The sequence below is a fragment of the Ascaphus truei genome, chromosome 1 (genome assembly GCF_040206685.1).
Source record: "Ascaphus truei isolate aAscTru1 chromosome 1, aAscTru1.hap1, whole genome shotgun sequence".
Classification (NCBI taxonomy): domain Eukaryota; kingdom Metazoa; phylum Chordata; class Amphibia; order Anura; family Ascaphidae; genus Ascaphus; species Ascaphus truei.
Window position 1 is genome coordinate 136,948,236 of NC_134483.1, and position 23,596 is coordinate 136,971,831.

Below are 23,596 nucleotides of genomic sequence, written 5' to 3' on the forward strand. Positions count from 1 at the left end.
AATTGTGGCTCACGGTGACCCAAGGAGACCACCTGGGGGCCATGGTGCTGGCAGGATCACCAGCAGGCCTCCAGAACCTGTGTAAAAAGGGCTGCTGGTAAACTGTAGGTCTGTCCAGGTGCCCTGCCAGCCCACCGGGGACTAGCGTGGGGCTGAGTTATGAACCCTGTATGTAAAAGAATAAATCTTGTATTTATGGGGGGGCACAGGGGGTGGGTAATGTATTTAATAAATATAATGCTGTTTATTGTGGGTCATTGTACTATTTTTATTGTGGGTACTGGGGGTGGGGTGTTTCCCCAACGGTATGTGGGTAGGCCTCCCTTGTGGGTACTGACTGGGTGGTTAGGCCTCACGGGGGGGGGTTAGTGTGGGAGGGTATGTAGGCATCCCGAGTGGTGGGTGAGGGTGGGTTAACCCCTTCATGACTGTAGCGGTTAATAACCGCTATGGTGATTAAGGGGTTAGGGGATATTACTTTGTATGTTTTAATTTTTGTATCTGTTTTGCAGAAGCGGAGGGGCCATGGCCAGGATGAGGGGGGGGTAACGGTATGTGGGTAGGGGGTGAGGGTGGTTAGACCTCACAGTATGCACATTGGGTCCCCCCCCTCCCCACATTTACATACACTGCACTGACAGCAATGCAGGGAGGGAGATTTACTGGTAACAGAAACATCTCTCTGCCTTCAGTGTAATCTGTTTAAAGCCCCCTCCCCCCTAATGTGTGTTTCTGTAAAATCTCTCTCCCTTCAGTGTAATCTGTTTAACAGAAACATTAGGGGGAGGGGGCTTTAGGCCTTTACATCTCTCTGCCTTCAGTGTAATCTGTTTAACAGAAACATTAGGGGGGAGGGGGCTTTAGGCCTTTACATCTCTCTGCCTTCAGTGTAATCTGTTTAACAGAAACATTAGGGGGGAGGGGGCTTTAGGCCTTTACATCTCTCTGCCTTCAGTGTAATCTGTTTAACAGAAATATTAGGGGGGAGGGGGCTTTAAACAGATTACACTGAAGGCAGGGAGATACAGGGAATGTACTGTATTTTTCATCATGTACATTGCAATGCTGTGTATAATGTATAAGGTTTTTTACAATTAGATAGATGTAATCATTGGTATTGTAAGGGTTAGCTTTGGTTTTAAATTGTGTTTTCTGGGTTGTACTTACAGTATATATTGATTTTTGTTTACTTGATTGGTTAAAATAGTTGACTTGTTTGGAAGTGTTTGTATTTACTGGTAGAGTAGCTTGCAATTATATTGTTAACATTCATTTGCAGAATGTATATGGTGCATAGATTTTATGCATCATTTATACAATGTAAATGCAATGTACTGTGTGGATTGGAATGTTATGTTTTATATTGTAAAATCAGTTAGGATTATTAAATGGATTATTATTATTGTCTGTATAGAGAAGCGTTATTTGTAGGACAGTATGATTTTGATAACCATTCTACATGTATTTGTATATTGGTTCATCATCTGTGTGTATATATACTGTATACTGTATATATCTATATATATATATATATATATATATATATATATATATATATATATATATGTGTGTATACAGTATATATATACACAGTATATACTGTATATGTATAGGGATTGTTATTATATATATACTGTATATATATCCAGTATATATATACAGTATATATTTATTTCTCTTCATGTATTTATTTATTTATTTAGATTTATTTATTAATTGTGGGGCTGCTGTGCGTGAATTTTTTTTATTGGGGGTGAGGGGGGTGTTTGGCCCTTGGTGTGAGTTTAGGACTTGCAGCAGCAGCACAATTAATAAATAAATCTAAATAAATAAATAAATAAATGAATATAAATAAATACATTTAAAATACATTTTTATTGATAGTGTAGATGTGCAGAGGGTCTCCAGAGCAGAACCGCACTGATTTCAGGTCTGGGGACCCCCTGCTCCCCGAGATACAGGCCCCTTTAGGGGGTGCCGGTATCCCTCTGCTCTGCTTGGTTTACAGGCCGCGATCACGTGGTCGGGCCCTTTAAACCAATCAGAGGGATACCGGCACCCTCTAAAGGGGGCTGTATCTCGGGGAGCAGGGGGTCCCCAAAACTGAAACCAACGCGGTTCAGCTCCGGAGACCCCCTGCACATGTACACTATCAATAAAAATGTATTTCAAATGTATTTATTGTCATTTATTTATTTATTTATTTAGATGTATTTATTTATTTTTTGGCGGCTGCTGTGTGTGTGTATTTTTTTTATTGTGGGTAGCGGGGGTGGGTGAATGGGATATTAGCCCCAACGGTGCTTGTTTAGGGCTTGCGGGGGGGGTAGCGGGAGGGCTTAACCCCTTCATGACCGTAGCGGTATTAACTGCTACGGTCGTGAAGGGGTTAAGTGCACCCGCAACCCCCCCGCAAGTCCTAAACTCACACCAAGGGCCAAATACTCCCCTCACCCATCCCCACTACGCACAATAAAGCGGGCACGGTGGGTTAACCCCTTCATTGCCTTAGCGGCTATCCGCTATGGTATTGAAGCAGCATTTCTGTATTTTTAATAATATTGAGCAGGAGCAGGGGGGGTCCCTGAGCATTAATTTCTGGCTCAGGGAACCCCCTGCTCATTGTACAATATTATTAAAATACAAAAATGCTGCTTCTTTACCATAGCGCATAGCCGCTAAGGTAAAGAACGAGTGTTTATTTATACTGTATACTGTATGTGTTTTATTGATACTGTACATGTGCAGAGGGTCTCCAGAGCAGAACCGCACTGTTTTCAGTTCTGGGGACCCCCTGCTCCCCGAGATACAGGCCTCTTTAAGGGGTGCCGGTATCCCTCTGCTCTGCTTTGTTTACAGGCCGCGATCACGTGATCGGGACCTTTAAACCAAGCAGAGGGATACCGGCACCTCATAAAGGGGGCTGTATCTCGGGGAGCAGGGGGTCCCCAGACCTGAAACCAACGCGGTTCAGCTCCGGAGACCCCCTGCACATCTACACTATCAATAAAAATGTATTTAAAAGAATCTTTAATGTGCCGATGTTTGCGCAGAGAGAGTGCAGTGGATCTCTCTCTGCTGCAAACACATCTCGCCCCCGCCGCCCATACAGTAGTATCATTTATGTATGTGCATATACAGTACTGTATGTGTACAGTACTGTATGTTAGGGCTTATAGGGGTTGTTGTTATACAGTATATATATATATATATATATATATATATATATATATATATATATATATATATATATATATATACTGTGTATATACAGTACTTTATATATATATACTGCATTACAATTCATGAATTTATGCCATCTGGTGGACACGCGAAGCATTGCAGCCTATTAAATCCTGATCATTATCATTTAACAGATCAGGCCCCCGTCAGCCAGGCATGAACCGTGGCTGGGAAGGCAAATGCAACGGGGCTTGTCAGAGGTGAGGAGCGGCGTATTTCAGGTATCTGCCAGGTACAAACTGGGCATTTGCTCGAATAAAGTGTGTCGATGCTGTACTGTTGGGAAATTGGGAGTCTATTAATATAGAGTTGAACATATTTAATAGTACTGGGGCGAGGATATTAGAGAATTTTTTATAGTATAAGTTCGAGAAGCCATCGGGCCCTGGAGCCTTAGCCGGTTTGAGATCTTTAATAACTCTGAGAACTTCTTCGAGTGTGAAATTTGGGGCTAATTTGTCTTTATCATCTGGAGTAATTATGGGGAGATTAGCTGAATCTAGGAAGTTTTCCATTTTGGTTGTTAATTGTTTGCTTTGTTTAGTCTTATTACCGTCAAATAATTTAGAATAGAAGGCCTGGAATTCCTTAATTATAAGTGTTGGATTTGTTGAGAGAATACCTGATTTTTGTCTGATTCTGTGGATATTACGGTTTGTTTGAACTGATCTAAGTCTAGCGGCCAGCATTTTATCAAGTTTATTTAATTTCTCAAAAAATTTAGCTTTAGTAAAGGTGAGGGATTGTTCTGCCATAGCCATGAGAAGGAGATTCAGTTCAGTTTTGGCCTCCTTTACTTTTTTTAGATCTACATGTTGATTCCCTCTTTGGTGTAATTTTGTTATTTCTTCCACTTTTGTTTGAGCCCTCTTTATATTGGTTTCCCTTTCTTTCTTTCTATTTCCTGCAATACTGATTAGCTTTCCTCTAAGGGTGACCTTATGGGCCTCCCAGAGAACAAAGGGGGATGATACAGAGCCTGTATTGGTTTGAAAAAGAACTCTAGTTCTTCATCCAGTATTTTTTTAATCTCAGGTATTTTGAGTAAAGACTAATTTATTTTCCATTGGGCTGAATGTGGGGGCATGTTAAGATGTGAGTATCTCATCTCCACCTGGGCATGATCCGACCAGGCCACAGCACGTATTTTTGAATATGCACAGTATGTATTGCTCTAGAGGAAAAAAAATATATAGTCTATACGGAATGTGAACCATGAGGAGGAGAGTAGAAAGTAAATTCCCTGTTTGTTGGGTTAAGTTCTCTCCATCCATCTGCCAAATGGAGTTCCTCCAGACCTTTGATCAGGGCCCTACGATCTACCTTTCTTCGAATGGTTACAGGCCCAGTCCTATCAGTGTTTGGGTCCGTGGCTAAGTTAAAATCACCTCCAATTACAATCCTACCTGTAGCTACTTTTTTTAGGGTACAGAAGAATTTAGTGAAGAATTTAGCACTGGTTTCATTCATAAACATTGGCGAAGGTCAGGTCTTGACCGTATAGTGATCCTTTTAGGATTAGATATCTTCCATCTCTATCTGATTTAGATTGGGTAACTTTAAAAGGAATTTTGTTATTAAATAGAATCGTAACTCCTCTTTTTTTTGCTGGTGCAGTCGAATGAAAAACCTGTTTGTATTGTTTATCAATGAATGAAGGGATATTGTTCTTCTTAAAGTGCATCTCTTATAGGAGGATTACATCGCTCTTATATCTCTTATATTCTGTCATGGCTATTTTCCTCTTACAGGGTTCGTTAAGACCCTTGACATTATGTGATATAGTTACTATTGCCATGTATATGGAAATAGCAAATTTATCTTATTTCTCATTGTGGTTATTAGTAAATTGGATGATTAGTGTAGAGGAATTCACTCTGTTTTGAATGTTCTGAATGTGATAGGGTAGTACTCTACTATATGGTAAAAAGGGGGGGTGTGGAGGAGAGAAAAAAAAAGGGGGGGGGGGAAATGTATAGCTTTAAGGGACAATTTTGTCCTGTAGCTCGATTGCTCTTGGATAAAACGGATGAATGGAATACCAAGGAATGAATAGAGGAGCTTGCACTTACAGTAGGTGTATCAACTTCTCGGGGGAGCACGGACGGATATCTGGGAGGGTCGAAACAACCGGCCATGGCAGAGGACTACAGCATTAATGCACAACAAGAAATTCAACAGCTTATAACCAAATATTTTAACAATAACTTAACTTATATATATATATTTTTTAATCTATCCTTTTCTTTTAACACCTTTTCCTTATTTAAAACCACTATGAATAACAACAATACAACAATACGATACTCTCAAAAGCGTCTGGTCCTTAGACACCCCAATGAGGCCCCTCCAGGTCTTGACCGTGAACTAACGATGTCATCCTGTTACGGTAACTAGTGATAGGTTATAATAATACACATCAAAATATCTCTGGGTTGAATTGAACACGACTTAGATACAGTATGCTAAATTAGAGTTTATTACTTAAAGAAGGTGAACACACAAGATATACAAATAACAGGCAAAATATACACTTACTTAGGGTTGGAATGATGAAGTAATCAGGTCACACGATTAGCAATTCATGCAGCAATCACGAAAATACACAAAAGACACGAAAAACTCAGAGTATAGGATGGACACTGGTTTATATGTAATTCCAATCCTATACTTTATTATTGAGTGCAGGCCATTGGAGAACAATTACCTGCACCCAATCTCTCCTTGCCACCTCACCTGAGGGGCACCGTAATACCTGCCCACTGGGTGGGTAATATTCTAAACAGGGGGCTTATTTCCTCAGCCCCCCTCCCAGAAGACTGGCGTCTTCAAGTCTGGCTTTGCCAGGATACCCTTTGTCCAAGATGTGAAGTACAACACTTAATATCAAGTACCCATGTCCTGCATTCCTTTGTGTTCGCATACACAAGCAGGGTGGGGGAGTCTTTGATCAGGAGTTTATGATCGACCATTTGTCTCCCATCCTGAGCATTAACATAACATATGGGCTCTGAGTTTTTATACCAGACCCAAAATACAATTCATACTTTAATACCTTCACATATTAAAATAATCCGTTCTGCTGGGCCCAGTGGGCTGACACTTGCCAGTCATTCATTCCGGAGATGACTCTCCATGGTGGCCAAGTTTAAGCTCTCTGCGACCCCCAGAACTGGAGATACACAAATGCAGTTAAAATTCTTATTACTTTAATGCAGGATTCTCCGCTTTAAAAATTAATCTCTGCTTTTCACTCTTTCCCATTGAAGTCAATTGGCTTCGCCGCTATAGGCTTTCAATGGGGCAACTCCGCCATTAAAGTCTATAGGGCTCCTCCGCCATAGTCTATCAATGGAGTAACGCCGCCATTGAAGTCTATGGGGAAAATCACTGTTCTTTACATTTGCCCATACTCCGTCTGGTTGTTCGGAGAGGACGGGAAATGGCCATGCAGTCATATCGGAACAGTGACTACCTGCGACCCAAATCCCAGCCCCCTGGTCCTCACAGAACCAGAGATATGGACTTACACATTTTACCGTTTTGGACTTAGCCGTTTTAACGCCACGCGGCTTTTCCCCATTGGAATCAATGGCCGGTGCAGCCATAGGCAATGCATGGACGAGCGCCGCCATTGGATTCAATGGGACCTCTGCTCCGCCATTAGAGTCAATGGTGCGACCCTCCTGCTGAGCTTGACCCTTTACGGGGGTCCCTCATTCTCGGACTCGGTGGTGGTCATGTGTGGGTTCCTAGGGGCTAGGGGCAAAAATAATTTTATTTCTGGGTGCTCTAGAACCTAAGGATCCCACGCCACTTGTAGGTGAACTTCAACTCAGTGATAAAAGCTCTTTTTAAAGACATTGTATCCGCTCTTGCGGTCTGCGGTTTGGATGGCTGCCAACCCGTTCCTGGAGGTCGACGTCGAGGAATCCCCATTGAAGTCAATGGCCCCATTGACTTACAATGGGAAACCGCCGCTCCTCCTCTCGGACGCCACCTGCTGGTCTTTGCTGTAAACAGGCCCCAAACCGCCAGATCCGCCATTGGAATGCATGGAGCTGCAATGGCGACCTATGGGAGGCTGCAAAATGGAGCCTGAAAAGGTGGGAAAAGGGAACAAAGGGCTATAGACACTGAATAAACTTTAACCCCTTCCCTCCTGCATCAATCCCAGTGTATGTGTTGGTGCAAACACTGGAATGAGAACAATACACTTTTACAGGAGAATACACATTTGGATTTTGAAGCAAGGTAAAAACACATTGCTGGACCATAGTCCAGTTAACACTTCGCTTCCCAAGTGAGAGCAGGGGGTGGCCAAATGGGGTGTAACTCCATTAATACCTTGCCAAACCCCCTCTCCCATGACACCTCCCCCTGCTCAATGGGTGCCTTGTGACCCAGCTGCCCACCTTGGCACTGGGACACAAATGGCATCCTTGAAGCAAATGATAAGTCCTGAGGGGTTGGCCTGGCAAAATTGTCCTCCGGCATTGTCCAGTACATTGTCCTGGCCACATTGGATTGTGAAGTCCAGATCCTGCTGAGCAGGACTCCAACGTGGCCACCGGGTATTCTCCTTTGCCACCCTCTGCCCCCCATCCAGTGCCTGGTGACCCAAGCCCACCGTGAAGGGGCACCTCTGCAGACCAGGCTGCATACTGGCCAGAGACTGGCATGTCTCTGTACCAGCGAGAGACCAGCTACCAAACACAGACCGTCGCTTCCCCGTCAACCAAGTCTGGGAAAGAGCTATGTCACTATCCTGTAGGGACCCTACCAGCCATGGCCCTGTGCCCACCTGTAGCTGCTCTGCTATACCTATGCCTCCCCCTGGCTCTAGGGCAGTCCCCACCCCGAGTGGCATCACTTCTGGATTCCAGTAACCACCTGGGATGCTGACTCCTACCCCCTCCTGTGCCTCCTGGGACAAGGCAACCCCCCTGTATCCTGTACCGGGGTTCCTGGTACTCAGATGCCCTGCCCCTGCCCTCTCAAAACTGAAGGCCAGGAAACAAGCACCTGCTACCACCACTGCTGCTAGGGCTAGCATGCCCTTCCTCCCTGTAGCTACCCTTGGCTGCCCTGGGAACAGAACCCTCTGCTGTACCCCCTAGCCCTGGCTACTGCTCCTGGCTGCCTACCTACCCACAGCCCTACCTCTGGGAACCCTGGGGAAGCTGTCAGGGGGGTCACTCCTGGCAAGTCAGAATAAAGGACCTCCTGCCTTCCTAGCCCATCCCTAGCTTCTACCAGCTGCCTGACACCCCCTGACCTCCTATCTCCCCCTGCTCCACAGTGTCTCCCTGCCTAGCCTCCCCCAGGCCCAGCACCTCAGCCACTGCTGATGACTCCTGCTGCCTACCTACCTGCAGCCCACCTTCACTCTGCTCCCCCCTAGGCAATCCTAACCCAGACACAGGGACTAACTGAGGGCACCTACCTCCCTGACCTTGTCTCCCCCCTTACCCTAACAAAATATAAAATACATTTTTTTCTGTTTGCTGCTTTTATTACTCTAAAAGCTTCTTGCATAACAAAATGCATTTTTTTGTTTACTTGTTTTCTTTGCACTTCTTTTAAAGCAAAAATATTACTGTACTACTTTTAGAAGTATTATTTTAAATATATTTCAAGTATTTGTTTTGAATTATTTTTGGGCCTAACAAATTATTCTCTTTTCCTTTAAACTGTAGGACGGCAAAGCATCTGCTGGATAAAATCAGTCAGACTAATGATGAGCTCTGTGCAGCAACAGTCAAAATGGTTCTAGAGAAAGGTCACAATATCACAGCATCTGAGACCAGCATCAGTGTGATGAGACGCCAATTGGGATGGACATATGGATGTGTCAAGTAAGTGTCTTATTATAATATAATAAAGTATAGTATAATGCAATATTATGCAGAGTGACAGAACAGAGTGACAGAACAAGGTTTATACTTTAATTACTATGCGTAGTTAGTGCAGTGTGGTACACCAGTACAGATAAAGTGTTGAACACTACTGTAGGTAAAAGTGTGTTTTTTTTTCTCTACCTGTAAAATTCTTCCTTGTCATTACAGAGCTGTTCCTATGATAAGGGAGGCAAACAAGATAAAAAAAAAGTGGACCAAGCACAGGCATGGATCGAAAGTGGTGAGACTTTTCAGGATGGTATCTTCTCTGATGAGACAACTGTAGCTCTATCCCTGAAGCCACGGCCCAAGCACCCACTGACGATGCATGTGTGGGGTGCGATCTATAGACATGGACAGGGTGCATAATCATATTTGATGGTAAAGTAATGCACAAAGTCAAATGCTGTAGCTTTATGCACTGTACTATTGTAGTGTATTCTGTACCTAATGTTCAGTATTTTCATCATGTTTTCTTCTCTTTGTCCAGGAATCATGGATAAAGTATTTTTCCAAGAGCAAATTGTCACCGTATTGTTAAGTACATTAGGCATGATTTCCCATCTAGGGGTCACCGGTTCTTCCTGGACAATGACCGTAAACATACCGCTTCTATGCCTATATTCTTGCAAGCGGAATCAACTGGGTTAAGATGCCGCCGGAGTAAGTGCTCCAGTGTACAGTAACTGTTTCTATTTGTTTTAAACTGTTTATATCTGTTCAACTAATTCGCCATTTTTCCCCCTCCGATTTCAGATCACCAGGTTTGAACCCCAGTATCACCTCATTGCCTGTGTGTGCGGGGAAGATATCTGTCAACATTATGAATAGCAGACAAAGCCCTACAAAGGTGGTGATTGATAGAATTGAATATATAGCCCCCACAAAAAAAATATATATTTTTTGAGTGGTGGGGGGGGGGGGGCATGGGAGGGGAGGGTTAGGGGCATGGGAGGGGAGGGTTGGGGGAGGGGGGCTTAGACCCGGGATAAATTGCACATTCCAATTCTGAGAATACTGCACTATACCACCTCATAGAGAAATAAAAAGGTAGTGATTTTATAAATGTAAAAATTGATTAAATATAAAAAATATGCATTACATAATTGTTTTAATTTTCTTAAAATCCCACAATAATTCAGCCCAAAGATATGCCTTTTTTTCCGACTTGAAATTCACATTGGCAGTGAAGTCGTTCTAGACAAATCACAATGCCGGACTTATCAGCATGTGCATGCATGTGAAACCAGGAAAATTAATTTCTCAGCCAAGAACCAAAGCCTAAAACAATATGGGACCTATGCACTATGCGCCGTAAAAAAAAATTGCCGGTCCGTTTAAATCACCAGTTTTGACAGCGTTGTTATCACGGTATGCAGAAAGTCCAGAACACCTGTGATAGCAACATTTGCAAAACTGGTGAGTAGCCGGCAACATGATAATTGCCTATATGGAAAGGCCTTACCCAGCAATTTCTTTCAGCTGCAGAGAGCTGCGCAAATCTCGTTCGAAATGAATATTTTTCATAAAAATATTTTTACTAGTGTAGATGAGCAGAGGGTCTCCGGAGCAGAATTGTGTGTATTTGAGGTCCGGGGACCCCTGCTTCCCGAGATACAGGCCCTGTTATGGGGTGCCGGTACCTTCTATGCATTTTATTCCCATGATCACGTGACACAGGACCATTAAATGGATAGGAGATACTGGCATCCCATAACAGGGTCTGTGTCTTTTGAAGCAGGGGTCCCTGGACCTCATATCAACGCGGTTCTGCTCCTGAGACCCCCTGCTCATCTGCACTAGTAATAAAATTTATATTAAAACAGCTGCTACCCACAATAAACATTAAAAACATAACAACATTAATACCAACCTCCTCCACCCTCAAATGACTGATACCAGAGGCCGCGGGTGTCTGGGTGTCCTCAGGTGGTCCCTATGGGTGTCTGTGGGCCCTTGGGTGGTCCCTGAGTGTGTCTGAGGTTCCTCAGGTAGTCCTGGGGTGTCTATGGGCCCTCAGGTGGTCCCCATTGGTGTCTGGGGGCCCTCGGGTGGACCCCATGGGTGTCTCAGGGCCCTCAGGTGGTCGCTGCAGGTGGTCCCTGTGAGTGTCCGGGGGTGCTCATGTGGTCCCCATTGGTGTCTCAGGGCCCTCAGGTGGTCCTCATGGGTGTCTGGGGTCCCTCAGGTTGTCCCCTGTGGTGTCTGGGGGCCCTCAGGAGGTTGCAGCAGGTGGACCCTACAAGTGTCATGGGGTCATCTTGTGGTCCCCACAGGTTGTGACCTGTGGGTTTTCACTGCAGTTGGTCCTCGCTGGTCTGGGGGTCTTCAAGTCCCCATCGGTGTCACTGCAGTTGGGTTGTCACTGCAGTTGGGTTGTCACTGCAGTTGGGTTGTCACTGCAGTTGGTCCTCGGGTTGTCACTGCAGTTGGGTTGTCACTGCAGTTGGTCCTCGCTGGTCTGGGGGTCCTCAAGTCCCCATGGGTGTCTGCAGGCCCTCAGGTGGTCCCCATGTGTGTCCAGGGACCCTCAGTTGGTTCCTGCAGGTGTCCGGGACCCTTGGGTGGTCCCCGCAGGTCCCTGCTGGCCTGCGGTACCAATCCTGTATCTTACATTTTTTTTCAATACATTTAAATAAATACCCCCGCCCACCCCAACACATATAGTACAGTAATGTGCAAAATAACAATTGTGAGGACTGTACCACTCAACCCAATACTAAATCAGTAATAGAATATAACAGGGTGCAATAGGACACATAGGGCTCTATGCAGTAAGCGTTGATAAGGCTTTTTTCGCCATTTTATAGGCAAAATTGGGTTTGAGATTCAGTAAGCGCCGATATGTGCTTGATTTCGGCAGGTTTCGTAGCCGATAATTTTGTTATGGCCAGTCTGCTGTCGATAAGCCTGTTTTCGGCACTTATCGCCACTTTTTTAAATCGGCTGTATTCAAGTAGCAAAATCAGCTTATCGGGGCTGATCGGCACTAAGAAATTGAGATGTTCTGGCCAATTTCTCCCGCCAACTAAAGTTGGCAAGTTGGAGGGGAGAACGATCGCTAAGGCTGCCGGAACGGCACTTAGAAAAAAAAATTCATCTGCACATCAATGGAGTCAATGGAGCGGGGACGTATAACATTATAGTACTGTTTACGTTCCATTGCTCACAATACAAATGTGATTAGCATTACAGTGTGGGGGACTTTAACTGCATTGTGTCACACCTGACGTGTATTATTTGATTTACATTGTACTTTTAGATGTTTTCATCATTTGCTTGTTACATTACTCATCATGTGATGATGTGTCAAGGGAAAATCCTATACTCAACTCTTAAAGGAGAACCTCACATCATATCACACATTTTACTGAACTGAGCGACAATTGTTTATATGATGTTACACATGTCACACATCTAACACATCCACCGTATATTCATGTTGCTTTACATTACACAATGCTTGTAATGTGTAACGCATCTTTAAACGTTCATGTACATCTTTCTTCTCATGTTTACATGTACTTTGGTCCTCCCTTTTTTCATGACGTCAGTTATTGGACAGTCAATCACATTGCATGTTCACATTGTAACCGTTGCATTACAAGCACTTCAACCTAACTTGTACACACATGTACAGTAGTTAATCATTGTTACACCTTTCAAACTGATTCAATAGCAACTATCTTCATTACATAAATGTATGCATATGCACACGAGAATTCATTGTTGTGAACATGTGACAATAACATGGCTAATTACACATGTTGCAGCAAACATTTTACACGTCAATCTCAGGCTTTTTGTCTATTTACATGACTGACTGTTGCGTTCAGAAGTGTTACATGCATTGCATATTACACTAATAATTTTCAAACAATGTTTGTACAAAGCTTCACGTTACATCATTGGCAAATATCATGATTGCCTGCTGAATACACAGAACAAATAATTCTTTGATCATATGGACACAGCTTGTGAGCCAAGTACTTTAATATGTTAATGTAACACCTTGCTTTTTACTATGTCACCTGACATCATCACATACCTATTTAAAGGACGCCCATTACCTGCTCATTCACAGCTACTCATTTCAAAATGTTGCGATTGTTTAGGAGACGGAGGAACATTCTTTTTCATGACATGCTTGCTAATGAAGAGAATGACATAGGGCAAGGGAGGGACAGAGCCAGGGACAGTGACAGGGACAGGCACACGGATACGACAAGGACAGGGAGAGGGACAGGCCGAGGGACAGGTAGAGGGACAGGAGATCAGAGGAGAAGACAGAGGAGACAAGTTGTGCCTCGTCCGCGTGTGTACAGGGAGAGAACCCTGTTAGATGGGATGAGTGAGGAGGAGATAGTCAGTCGCTATCGTTTGAGTTCAGCAGCAATCTTATCTCTTTATGAAGAGATAAGGGGAGATTTAGATTTTTTGACAGCCAGAGGTCGTGCAGTCCCTGGGCTTGTTAAAATGCTGTGCTCATTACATTATCTTGCTTCCGCGTCATTCCAGACAACTGTGGGCATAGTGGGCGGGGTCTCGCAATCTACATTCTCGCGGGCCTTTACCCAGTTTCTCTATGCACTCAATAGACGCGCTAGGAATTATATTCATTTTCCTACAGAGGCGACAGAGTGGCTGGAAGTCAGGAATGGCTTTTATAATATAGCAGGGATACCATGTGTGCTGGGTGCAATCGATTGCACACATGTTGCTTTGATTGCACCTAGTCAGAGTGAGCATGTTTACCGTAATCGTAAGCACTACCATTCACTGAATGTACAGGTGGTATGTGATGCCACGATGAGGATAATGCATGTGGTACCCAAATTCCCTGGTTCCAGTCACGATTCCTCTATCCTGAGGAACTCTTCAGTCTTCCATGCGTTCGAAGAGGGACATTTTGAACATGGTTGGCTGCTGGGTGAGTACACATTTGGATGTTGTAACACAAAACACATTTTTCTTTCGGAATGTTTTCATTGTAGAATCTTATCACTAATGTAAGCTTATGTGTGCTCCATTGATTATAGGTGACTCAGGATACGGAATTAGGCCGTGGCTCTTAACTCCGGTGCTAAACCCTCAAACTGAAGCAGAGGAGAGGTACAATGCAGCCCATATCTCTACAAGATCTGTTATAGAGAGGACATTTGGCCTACTCAAGACCAGATTTAGGTGTCTCGACAGAACTGGTGGGGCTCTTCTATACAAGCCTCAAAAAGTGTCTGATATTATAATTGCCTGTTGCATTTTGCACAATGTGGCACTCAGATACAATGTACAATCAGACATAGCTGAGCCTTTGGTAGACGAGCATCCCACCCATGTAGCTGCTGAAAATGAACAAACAGCCAGTGGTGGCCAGACACGCCAGAATCTCATCAATTCGTTTTTTTCTTGTAAGTAAAAACATATATGTTCCTAGTACTACTTTTATAGATTAATTATGTTATATTAACAATAATGTTTCTTTATATAACCTTCTGTTAGGACACAGATGAATATGGGTTGCACACCTTTCTTTTCTCTGCTGTGTGCACAAAGGGATGTGGCACCGGTATGTTATTGTTGCACAGGTTATATAATCCCTCTTCCATTGTAAATTAGTTGTGTGAATGTGAATACAACTGGTGTAACAAAGCAGTAATATTTTAGCTTTGTGTTGTTCCTTATGCAAACACAATACACATAGTATGGCCATAGTCATTCATTCTTGCAGTATGGTTACATACAATGTTATTGTTGCAGTGTAACATGTACATCCATATGATGTGTACACCAGGCTGGTTTACATTTTGAATGTCATAAAATATACATGGTGTTGCACATTTAACACCAAATACACACTTTGCTGTGTTGCTTTATATATTGTTCCATTGCATTATAGGTATATCTCCAGTATGACTGATCATGGTATGTATATTTGCTGACATCTGTCATAAGATGTGCCTACCTCAATATTCGTATAATTATTTGAAGTAAAAATCCAACATATTGGTAAACGATAAATGTTACATACATGTACTTTCTGTATTATGTACATGCATTTAGCTACTAATGAGGTTTAATGTGCATTGTATTATAAAATGATTACTCCCATTGCATCACATTTAATGTATGTTCCCTTATAATTTCCATTAATGTAATATAGAGGTGTTTGGAGAGAAGGGGATAACTGTAGATATTTTTTAACTTACGGGAGCTCATTAATCACGGATGCAATTGACTGATCATAACACTCCATGCATGAATGCCTGTAATCACAGCAATGCGTTGTACATCTTATATTTAGCTATGTAGGTGATTATTAATGCTATAAATTATTTGTCAACATTAATTAAACATTGTCACATGTGTATGTATAAGTCACACGTGTGTTGATGTGACCTACATGTAACAAGTGTCACACTGTAATCAAAACCACAATTGTGTCAAAAATGTTACTGTAATTTTGCATTCATAATTACCCACAATCACAATGTTATTAATATATTTGGAATGTCATTGACGTCACTTCATCATTATCATGATGATAATGAACAAGTATTCTCAAAATATAAACGTCAATCACATGCACATTAGCATAGGCACACTTTTTAAGACAACTGTTTGTGTCTGTATCAATTTGTTTATGATCCATGTATAACACCGACAAATGATAACAGCAGGTTTATTATGGTAGCTTATATCATCATATTGACTGTACTATTTATGTTTAGAAAGTTTAATGAACACAGTAAACTATACTTAGTTTGGTACATGAAATATACACATAAACGTACTTCATTACATGATGTTGATGTAATATTCATAACATCATGCATTGTAGGGGACCACAACATCTTGCCAATAACATTCTTTGCTACAGTCCCAAACCATTTCATCAACATACCCATGTAACAAGAAATTTTTAACAATAAATGGCTAGTTGGTTGTAAGTGTCCTTTACATTGGGAGAAGGAGTGGCTCAGTGAGTAAAGACACAGACTGGCACAGAGAGTTTGAAGCAGGGGAGACTGGTTCAATTCCCGATGTCGGCTCCTTGTGACCTTGGGCAAGTCACTTTATCTCCCTGTGCTTCAGGCGCCAAAAAATAGATTGTAACCTCCACGGGGCAGGGACCTCAGCCTGCAAAATGTCTCTGTAAAGCGCTGCGTACAACTAGTTGCGCTATACAAGAACATGCTATTATTATTATTATTATTATTATTATTATTATTATTATTATTATTATGACATAGTTTCGACAGTCATACTTTCCATTACACAATAGAATACACAAATTTGTTAGCATAGTGGGAATGGTTGTTATATATAAAACACACCATGCCATAAAATGTTAGTAGTAATTAAAGAACAGTCAAGAAAATTTCTAGCTGCACTCTTTTGCAACATCATTATGTTAATTAAGTGCTTATGCAATATAGGCATAAGGGTATTACATTTTTAATTGTTTGTTAATAAGCGCTGCAAGCAATATAAAATTAGTTCCATATGTAGTATAGTAGTCGGTGGCTCCTCCTCACAATCATCTCATATAAAGTTAGACTCTTCTGAGATCATACATTGATCCGATTGTATTTTGCCCGACATCTCTGAAATACAGCAAACACATGATGGTCAAAGATGGCACCTTACTATATATGTATCCGTGACAACGCGTTACACATCTCTATATGATTGTGTAGATACACACGTCACTCAGTTATATGTTAGAAGTACAACTATACATCATTATGTATTAGTTTGTAAAATTAGTAGCACGCATAACTATGTATATGAAGTTAACGTTGGGTGTATACTTAAAAATGTGCGCGCACATCTTAATGTGCGCACGCACTTCACGCTTGGGTCGACTAAGTGTTAGCGCATGCGCAAAACAATGCGTACATTGTGCGTTCAATACATGTTGTAAATACCATTAACCATAAAATATTTCTTTCTAATACAATGAAGGAGAAACTACATTCGTTCTAAACGACTACATCTGTATTCTTTTTAAACAGACGTGTGTGGACAGAAAGCACGGCCGATAACACAATGCGCAAATGCAATACGTGTGACATCATGTTAAGCCAGCGTGAAGCGCACGCAAACACTCCTCCCACTCAATTAACATTCGGCTAACGCCCCGTGCACGCCCACAAACACACACGCGCACGCATGACACAGTGCAGTTACCGTAACTATAACAAAACAACACAGCCAATAGGCTTTGACGCCCGCACGTCGCTTGGGGGCGGGACTTACATCCGTAATCCTTTTAAAGGACGCCTTGGCACATGACAAGGGTCCCACGTCATACGTGGTCGACCGGGTTTTTTTTTAAGATGTTGCATGATAAAAAAACAGGTGTGTGTTACAGTTATGGTAACATGTTGCTAATATGTTTAAAGGGATGGAAAAGTACGTATATTTATTCCGTGAGCAATGTGTACTAATCTTTCTGGTTCTACTATATTGTAATAGGAAACAATGTGTTTGTGATCGCTACATGTTATGCAGTCTGCAATGTTACGCTGTATCCACGCATTTAAAGTAAAAATGGTGGTTACAAAGAAAAAAAAACTTTTTACGCTGAGTCAAGGCATAACGATTGTTATATTTACCATTCTTGTAGAAGTAACACTTCGTCTGCCTGCAACTGGTCGCTCCAGAAAACCAATGCATTTGCATCCATGGTTGACCCAAACGCTGAATCCGGTATGACACACATCTCCTCCATGAGGCGCTCATAGGAATCGCCACTGCCTTCTTCAAACAATTGGTCCGGAGGTAGGTTCATTTCTTCGGTTACCCATTCGAATGCGTTTGCAGCAGAAAGGCTTGGTAAAAAATCATAGTAGTTATGTTCTTGTAGAATGTGTGTTTCAGGAATGGAGGGTGCAGATATTGCAGCAGGTATCGATTCACACGGAACAGTAGTAGCGGATCCATTGCTATTGTTATTAGGAAGAAATATGCTATTTAGCACAATATATGTGCCGTGTTCCACGGTGATTTTATTTTCCTTAGCAATCTGCCAAAAACCATACCTTTCTTGTAGGTTATCCTGCACACGTTCAAAACATTCATTAGTTGATAAAGTGAATCTTACAGAGGATTTAAAATTTCGCGCCCGCCCAGGTTCTTGGTAATAAGTATACTTTGTTCTAATCAAATCATAGATTTGGCCCACGTTGGCTTTCTGTTCCGCTGTTGAGACGATCGCCTCCGCTATCATCATTTTATAGCCTTTGTGTGGATGGCTGTTTTGAATGCTATCGTCAGCCATTGCAGCTTAACAGAAAATGTGACTCTACTTCAATGTTCTCTGCTCAGAATGCTGAAACTATTAGAATGTTATCTATTTAGTGTCTTTCCATTCAAGGTCAGAAAATGTTTCTTCTTTTACTCCTGTTTTCAACCACCAATTGGAGTTTTACAAATAATTGGTTCACATTTGTGGTTTCTGATAGGCATTTCAGTGTGAATGCCACATTAAGCTACTTTTATCTACTTTCTCAAAACAACTGTACAATTTTAATTAAAAAACATTGTGGGTTGAGGAAAGAAACATTGTCCGCTGTATGAAAATAGTGCTTACACAGCCATATAATGAAATACACACACACACCTGCAAATGTTTTTATCTTTTTTTTCCCATACATTTCAGTGTCTATTTTTCAGTCTGGTTAACTCCCTGACTGCATCAGAGTTTAAGTAAGTGTGTATATGTATATATATATATATATATATATATATATATATATATATATATCTCTCATAAATATATAATATATATAAATATATATTATATATAAATATATATATATATATATATATATATATTACAATATATATATACATATATATATATATATATATATATATATATATATATATATATATATATATATATATACATATGTATATGTGTGTAAAACCAAACTTTTAATGTGTGTGTATATTACAATATTTAATGGCTTATATGTAAAGAGGGATTTTAATATTGGTGTGATTTATTTAAAGATTTAAATAATAGAGGCTTACAATGTTGTATGGCCTTTTGCATAGGCTTGTGAGCAATTGTGATTTACCATCAAACAACACCTTTTTTTAATTTAGAAGGCCTGTAGTGTTACAACCAATAATATATTTATGTAATCCAGTTCTACACAGATCATATTGATGGCAGTAAGTAGGCCTTGTATGAAACCTATTTAAATGGTGATAAACATGAGTGAATTAAGTGATTAATAATTGTTTAAGGCCCATACTGTTATAGGCTCAGAGTAAGTATATTTCACAAACATTAGGCGTGTATTATTACAATACTGTGTTTTCACAAGGAAGCATTAAGTGTATGTTTTGTGAAAATACATGTATACCAGTTTAGATAGTACAAATAATATATATATATATATTTATTTATATATATATATATATATATATATATATATATATATATATATATATATATATATATATATATATATATATATACTGTACACACACACACTGTGTGTGTGTACATATATCCATACATACTACATATATATTACTAAACATTCACAGATATGTTATTGAAAACAGAACTCATAAATTATTAAAGGACAACATTAGAATGTTCAAGCAAGGTGAAGGTAAGTAATATTTAATACTTAATCCTGCTGTACACGGACAAGAAAGATGTTAGCAGTTAAATAGATGTGTGTTTTTAATTGCATGTGAATAATATTTACATGCAATGATTACATCAAGTAACACACACAAATACAATGTTTTGCAGGTAAGTAAATGGCACCTTCTCTAAACATAGCAACTGGGTCCTGGTGGACCATTACTGAGCAGATGATTAATACATAAATATTCATAACACCATTCATTAGAACTGTTAACCTTTCCAAAACTTCACATGTACAATGACATACTTGAATGTTTGGAAACAACAGGTCTTCAGCATACATACAATATTCATTAGATAATCTGAAGTCAACAAAACAAGGCCAAAGACATATTTACTTAATTATAACATTTTTTTTTTTTTTCCTTTTGAGAGCGTCACAGGCCTGCTTGTTGTCTCTTGGATTTTTCTTTTTCGTTTAGCTACAACTTTAGTCACAACAGAGCCACTTTGAGTGGCCTGTGGCACTTCACGGGCAGGGCTTGTGGCCAGTGACTTTTCATGGGCAGGGCTTGTGGCCAGTGACTGTTCATGGGCAGGGCTTGTGGCCAGTGACTGTTCATGGGCAGGGCTTGTGGGCAGTGACTGATCACGGGCAGGGCTTGTGGCCAGTGACTGTTCACGGGCAGGACTTGTGGGCAGTGACTGATCACAGGCAGGGCTTGTGGGCAGTGACTGATCACTGGCAGGGCTTGTGGCCAGTGACTGTTCATGGGCAGGGCTTGTGGCCAGTGGCTGTTCACGGGCAGGGCTTGTGGGCAGTGACTGATCACGGGCAGGGCTTGTGGCCAGTGACTGTTCATGGGCAGGGCTTGTGGCCAGTGATTGATTTTGCTGAACAACTAATGCTTCTAATGACGTGTTTATTTTTTGCAATTGTTTAGGCACTTCAATGAAGACTCTGTGGAGATGTGACAATTGTGATATCGTTTCTTCCTGCAGTGATATCATCCTTTCGTGCACTGTCATCAGATCTGAATGGCGACGATTTTCAGCTTCAACAATTTTTCCCTCAGAAGCTACTATTGCATCGTATGTGTTACTTGATGGATGATTTGGCTGTGTAACTGTTTCAATGGGAACCTCTTCATGGTCACTTGATTGCATTTCGGTGTCTATGGCGGCATCATCATCATCACCATCATCATCATCATCATCATCATCATCATCATCTTCATCATCATCATCATCATGTGCTAAAAATAAATGTACACATTATGAAATGGCATGTTAATCTGTGCTGTTTTACTATGTAATTATACTGTGTGATAAGTAACACGTAACATGTTTCCATACGTTTTCTAACGTCACATTAAAAACTACCTTGACTTACGAATAATGTATGAAATAAGAATGAATGAAAAGTTGCTCTAAACTCACAACTCCTACATGATACTTAACATAACAAACACAATACATGTTGTCTTAAACTTCATATTCACTGACACTAAGTAATCCTATTTAAAGAACATGTGCAAAACAAATAATGAACATGACAACATAACATATAGAAGTGCACATATTATATGGCCACCACCTCATACACTCACCTTCTAGGTGTGTTGAGCTGCATGACCCAGGTGAAGACACTTGTTCCGTCTCAGGTGACACATGTCCTCCAGGGGCAACTATATATAACAATAACATCAGTTGTACATTTACATGTGTAAATATTGAACAAACAGTTATTGTATGTTCTGTATTTATGAGTAACTAACAGCATCAGTTCCTTAACCGAAAATGTGTGTGTGAAAGTGAACATAAATAGTTGTAATAACAATGTACATGCCTGTGTACTTAGAACTTTTGAGTTCCCTAACATACAACATACTATGTTTCTGCAGTAATGCGTTAGGATAAATTGATTACATTTGTACATACAAATCATATGTTGTGTAGTCATATCAGTATCATAATGTAATTAAATATCATGAGATGAACATTCACAATGGTTATCATGAAGGTGGTCATATAGCTAAAATATTCATTTTTGGTACAGGATATGTGTGGTACATTAATAGAAGCTGTGGCAAGCCTGAATGTGGCTGCCACTCAACAACACAACACATGCAGTGTGTGATAATGTGGTGTTGATATCAGTTCAACTATAGATATGAGTGAACGAATGTGTGACGTACGGTTTGATAACTAATGACTTGTTGGGGGATTTAGTACCTAGAGTTAAGCTTTCAAATGAGTGTGATTACCTTCAGTTTTGCTTGTCAGGTTGTAAGAACGGTATTCCCTTCCCAAAAAACCCTAATCAGCCAGAACTTTCAATTACTTCAAACAGGTGAAAATGGTGTGAACTAAGTTGCCCGTAAGATGACCCTGTAATTTGGGTGTGTGCTGAACCCCACCCCCTCTGTTGACGTGTATGCTGTGATGACATATTCATTGCAGCTGCTTTAACACAATGGTAGAGGAGCTAAATAGTCGTCTGAAGTGTGCAAGTTATGAACACAATGACATAACATATGCTACGTGTGCCTCATTATGCTGTCTGTATATGACATAAAGCAAAAATGGACCTTTTCATAAACAACTATACATTTGTTAGAGCAAGTGATGTTTGTAGGCTGTTGCATGCAATATATTCGATGCATGATTAGAATAGGCAGTAATGTCGTGTTTGTAGGAGTAAAATAAATAATATACACAATAATATTATACATATTTATGTTCTGTACCAGTAGCTAGTAATAATTTCTCATTTACACATGTGTGCTACCCTGTTGTTCCCCATCTTCGCCCACCATCAATTGCTTCCACTGCAGCAATGCATTTTGGGAATTCACATGTAAATGACCACGCAATGGCACGTGGTATATTAGTTACTGCTTTTAGTAGGACTACAACATATATGTCTATTTTGAGATATATATATATATATATATATAGAGAGAGAGAGAAACAGACATATACATATATAGATGTAGGTATGCTTATATTGTGAAGACAGTATAAAAAGCAGCGGAAATATGTTAAATAACTGTAAGCAACGACACGCCTAGTACAGTAAGATTTCTCACCTGGTGGAAATTGTGAGGGATAAATTCCGATGTCCCTGTCACCGGCCAAACCCTCCACGACGATTGGAAGTCATTTTCCCCGAAGCAGCTCCTCCAATGGAGTTAAGATCAGACGTTGTGGTGGCGGGCCACCTCCAGTGCCAGAAGCATGCACGCGTTGGTCTTGTATTTTCTTTTTTAATTTTGCCCTAATATCGTCAAATCTTTTGCGACAATTCACCTTGTCCCTGACACGATTCCCACACGCATTGACACCAATTATTATTGTGTCCCACATTTCTTTTTTTCTTGATGAACTTGTCCGCGCTTGAAATACAAACAAAATATATGACGTTAATTCATAATAATAGAAGCACCAGTTTCCTACACTGCTAGCTGTTCCAAGAGATAGCAAACATGCTGTTTTAGGTGTAATATGTGAAGCACATGAGCATTCACTACTAAACCTAGACATGTAAGCAAGCTTGCATTAATATTGTATGCAGTTATCGCAAATTGACCGCCTGAGTTTTGTTGTCATTGTAACGCATGATAAAAAGCTGTGTTTCCACAATAATTAACATAGAAAGATATTCTGGACCCATATTTGCATATTAACAAAACTCACATGACCTAGGATCACATGTATTTGAAGATTAAATGGAAAGGTACACTTACCTACTAAATGTCCATAGAGACTGTCATAGTGCTCCAGAATCCCAGTGACAAGAGCTGTATTTTCCTGGTCATTGAAGCGAGGATTACGT